This window comes from Lethenteron reissneri, chromosome 57, assembly GCF_015708825.2.
Source record: "Lethenteron reissneri isolate LAM-NWPU_2019-01 chromosome 57, ASM1570882v1, whole genome shotgun sequence".
NCBI classification, from domain to species: Eukaryota; Metazoa; Chordata; class Hyperoartia; order Petromyzontiformes; family Petromyzontidae; genus Lethenteron; species Lethenteron reissneri.
This window is the reverse complement of record NC_083835.1, coordinates 10413380-10417649: the sequence shown is the minus strand read 5'-3', so window position 1 is coordinate 10417649 and position 4270 is coordinate 10413380. Positions and strand designations below refer to the sequence as shown.

The window sequence follows — 4270 nt, the reverse complement described above, 5'->3', positions numbered from 1 at the left end:
GTGTTGGTGGGTATTGGTGATGGTGGGGTATTGGTGGTGGTGGGGTATTGGTGGTGGTGGGGTGGTGGTGGGGTGTTGGTGGGGTATTGGTGATGGTGGGGTATTGGTGGTGGTGGTGGGGTGTTGGTGGTGGGGTGGTGGTGGTGGGGTGTTGGTGGGGGTTAGCCTCGGGCAAGCGTTGAGGGCGAGGCCTTCATGACACTCAGCCGCCCCGCGAACTTCGTGCGACTTCAGCAGGGCAGGGCGACGACGGAGTCTCAGGCACACGAACTTAAAAGTCACTCGCTCACGTCCCTCGATGTGTCACTGCTCCCCCCCACCGCCCCCCACCGCCCCTCACCTTAGAGTTGTCAAAAGAAGCAGCAACAAGAAGGGATAAAAATGGGCCCCCACTGATCTTCGTTGGGCCCTTCAAATATTTACACAGCGTCGACTCACGGTTACACGGCGCACGCGGCTATTTAATGTTGTGGGGGATTTAACAACAACATCAACAACAACAACACGTTTGTACCTATTCCATCCTGGTTCCCGATGAAATACTCACGGTTGGTGCGCGTGAGTAATTCACTTGCGAGGAGGATATCCATCCGTCCATTTTTTTTGTTTTCAGTTTAGACCAAAAACCCAGAAATACTTCTCAGGCTTTTATCACAAAAACCCATAACTGCGGTGTTCCTGCAAATATGCTTCAACCCAAATGACCGTTGCAGGATCTCGGCACGAATAAATTCCTACCGCCACCCTAGCACAGATGCCACTTCTCCGAACTGTACCTGGTTTACTGTACCTGGCCAAACCCGGACAGGTGCCAACCTGTCTACACTGAGCGATTCCTACAATGGTGGTCGTGGTGGTTGAATGATGATGATGAGGCTATTCAGAGCAGATCCGTGTAAGAATTGTGCCAGCTGGCTGTGTTGAACTTCTTTCGAGCGCGGTACGTAGCCAACCGTGGCAATCGGAGGTGACGGAGAGGTGAGGTAGAATCGGTGACACCTGGCGCTGTAAATGGCCTCTTGAAAAAATGTAAAGAGGCATTTGTGGTTTTCAACAGTGACGTAGCGCTTAGCGATCTGCGTTGTGAACCCAGCGACCCGAAATAGATTCCCGCTCACGGCCAACAACGGCGACGATTATCTGACCCGGTCCTGGGCCTCCCCTAGGTCGACTCGGCCTTAAATGTGTACCTGGTTGCGGTGTGTAATCATCATCACTGGGGAGACAAAGGCGGCCGGGCGTGGTGTTGGCCAACCCACCCCCTCGTGTGCCACAGTGCCGCCCTTCACAGGTGCCACTCGATGACAGCACTTGCCCCAACAGTCCGTGAAGGCTACACGGGGGATCTTTGTAGTGCGCTGAGTGGCATGGGCTCTCGTGTAAGCCATGGATTTGGACTTCTCCCACCGCTCCCCCCATGTCAAATTCATCCCCGGCTCGTAGCCCGGCACCTGGGGTCCTCTACACCGCTTGCACACTCGACAGCTACACCAGGCGGGTGATTGCTCCGGCAGTACATATACTAAAATTGGAACGATACAGAGAAGATTAGCATGGCCCCTGCGCAAGGATGACACGCAAATTCGTGAAGCGTTCCATATTTTGCCGACTACACCGAGCATCTTCTTGTTTCCACTGATCGTAAAAACAAAAGACAGGGGAAGCTTTTGCTCTGTTGCTGCTGTGAAAGCGCAATCGGGGGAGAGAGTCAAAACGTGTGGTCGCGTGTTTGGCACAGGGGAGGGCTCCTCCCTGGGGCTAACACGCGCGCGCGCCACGCACGCGGTGCCACCGCTCGCCCAGCGACATAAAACAAAACACGGCGACGCCGAAACGTACCGGCAACGCTGTCGACAAGGAGCGTAAACTATCATCAAGGGAACTCCGCTCATCGCAGGAGCAGTAGCGGGGGCTTTTGGCTGGTGGCCTTCGAACAAACGCGGCGGTCATCGCCATCGCATGGCGCTTTCAGATGCGCTTCTGCGGCCGTCTGGAACGCTCTTCCTTCTGACAGTGAGAAGCCAGTGGAGCTATGCACATTTAAATCAGCTAGATTGAAAGCTAATTTATTTAGAACTGCTTCTTTGTGTTTAGTTTGTTGTCTTTCCCCCGCAACTCGTATTAGCACGGTTGGATAGTTATGGTGCGAAATAAGTTCAACATACAAAGATCCCCCGTATAGCCTTAACAGACAGTTGGGGCAAGTGCTGTTAGTGAGCACCTATGAAGGCCGGCACGGCACACGAGGAGGTGGGTGGACAGCACCACGCCCGACCACCTTTGTCTCCCCAGTGGCGATGTTTACACACCACATCAGGTACTCATTTGAGGCTGAGTCGACCTAGGGGAGGCCTAGGACCGGTTCGTCACTGGTGTTGGCCGGAAACGGGAATCGAACTCGGGTGGCCGGGTTCGTAGCGCAGTGCGCTAACCTCCTCCACTACTGCCCCTCCCCCACCACACACACACAGTCGCACACGTGGATTGTCATGATTATCATATCGCACGCGGCTTGACAGTTGACATTCATTTGAAATTCACAGCCACGTTTGGCTACTGATGCCATGATGAATTATTCACAAGTATAGTATTCTTTGTAACTGTGCACAATTAAACAATCATAACATATGGCCGCTGAGCATCGGTGCCCTAGACAAAGCAGGGATTATTTTGGGAACGTTGTAATGAATGATCATAAATCGATATTTGCTTAATTATTGCTTGCTTAACTCTTATATTTGTTGTTGTTGTTGGAAACTTGCGTGTGTTGGGGTAAAACATGGGTGTCCCTCCCCCCCATTTGCTCTCAAGACATCTCGCCTGGTGTACAGGAGGTCGTGGGTTCGATCCTGACCCTGACGCCTGCTGCTGTATATTTGGAGTTTGCGTGTCTCTCTCTACGTGGTCGCGTGGATTTTTTCTCTGGGCCCTCCGGTTTCCCCCTCCACGTGCGTTTAGAGTATTGGACTTCAAAAATGTGCTATGTAGCTCAGCGTGCCTGATCTGGTAAGATAACAACAATTAAATTTCGATTTAAAGTTTTTCGGACTGCAGGGATTCATCTTCCTGGTTCTTTGGTAAAGTCACGTAGAAGGGAGTAATAAAATAATAAAAATTAAACATAATAAAATAATTCTCACGACGTTTCGGCCACAACGCAAGACCAGGTCTGTCTCCCTGACAGACCTGGTCTTCACCTGAGGACGGCTGCTTGCGTTGTGGCCGAAACGTCGTGAGAATTTTTTATTATGTTTTATTTTTTATTTTATTACTTCCCTTCTACGTGACTTTACCGAAAGAACCAAGAAGATAACAAAAATTGTTTAGTTTTAGAATCCGCCCGAGTGCAGCATTTGGCTGCTGCTCTACATTGCCCACGTGATGATGACAAGCCACTTCGTTGAGCTTTCATTTGTGGTAGCCAGGTCGCTTCTGAAAAAGAGCTACGCAACTCAGCGGGGGGGGCCCTACCTGGTTACAAATAAAATAAAAGTTTCGTTTAGAATACGCCCGCGCGGAGGTCCTTCTGCCAGCAGCGTCGTGAGCAAGCCACTGCGACTAGGGCTGCCCTTCGACCTTTACAGCCCCCGTGTGTGACTGCCCGTTTGAGATGGTCATCGTAACAACGCGCCTTTGTTTTTGTTTTTCTTTCCCGTTGCAAACTTTCAGTTTCGGACGGCGGCGGCTGCGGCGATTCTTGCGCCAACCCCTCAGTAACCGGGGGGAGGCGGAGGGGGCGGAGGGGGGGGGGGAACAAACCAAAAGCGAACGAACCAAACCCCAGCCCCCTCTACCCCCCCCACCAACAAAAAGAACGAGCGAAAACCCGGTTTATGAAAGACAATAAAAACACGCGAGCAAGCCGTGGAAACCCAGCCCAAGCCCCAGCAGCAGCAGCAGGAGCAGGAGCGTTGTTTGTGAGTTGGCGAGAGGCACGAGCGTGTGCGGGAGACGCGCTTGGGAGACGTGAGCGATGTCCACCCGGCGAGTGAAGAGGGACGCCTCCTTCACGGGGCACAGGGACCGCATGTCGCTCCGCCGTGACGCCGTCGTGCCCTCCGTGGTGCTCAGCTCCGACGTGAGTACACTGAGTTTCCGCTCCGACGTGAGTACAATGAGTTGTTCCGTGAGTACAATGAGTCCCGCTCCGATGGGAGTACAATGAGTTGTTCCGTGAGTAAACTGAGTTGTTCCGTGAGGACATTGAGTTTTGCTCCAACGTGAGTACACTCAGTTCCGTGAGTACACTGACTTCTGCTCCAACGTGAGT

General features: G+C 52.5%; 1 non-coding gene across 1 annotated transcript; it reads left to right on the top strand.

Moving 5' to 3' along the window:
• Positions 1-1498: 1498 nt before the first annotated feature.
• On the top strand, positions 1499-1605 carry LOC133357351 (U6 spliceosomal RNA). Its single transcript, XR_009756962.1, has one exon. It is a non-coding gene; the product is annotated as a U6 spliceosomal RNA (small nuclear RNA).
• Positions 1606-4270: the final 2665 nt, after the last annotated feature.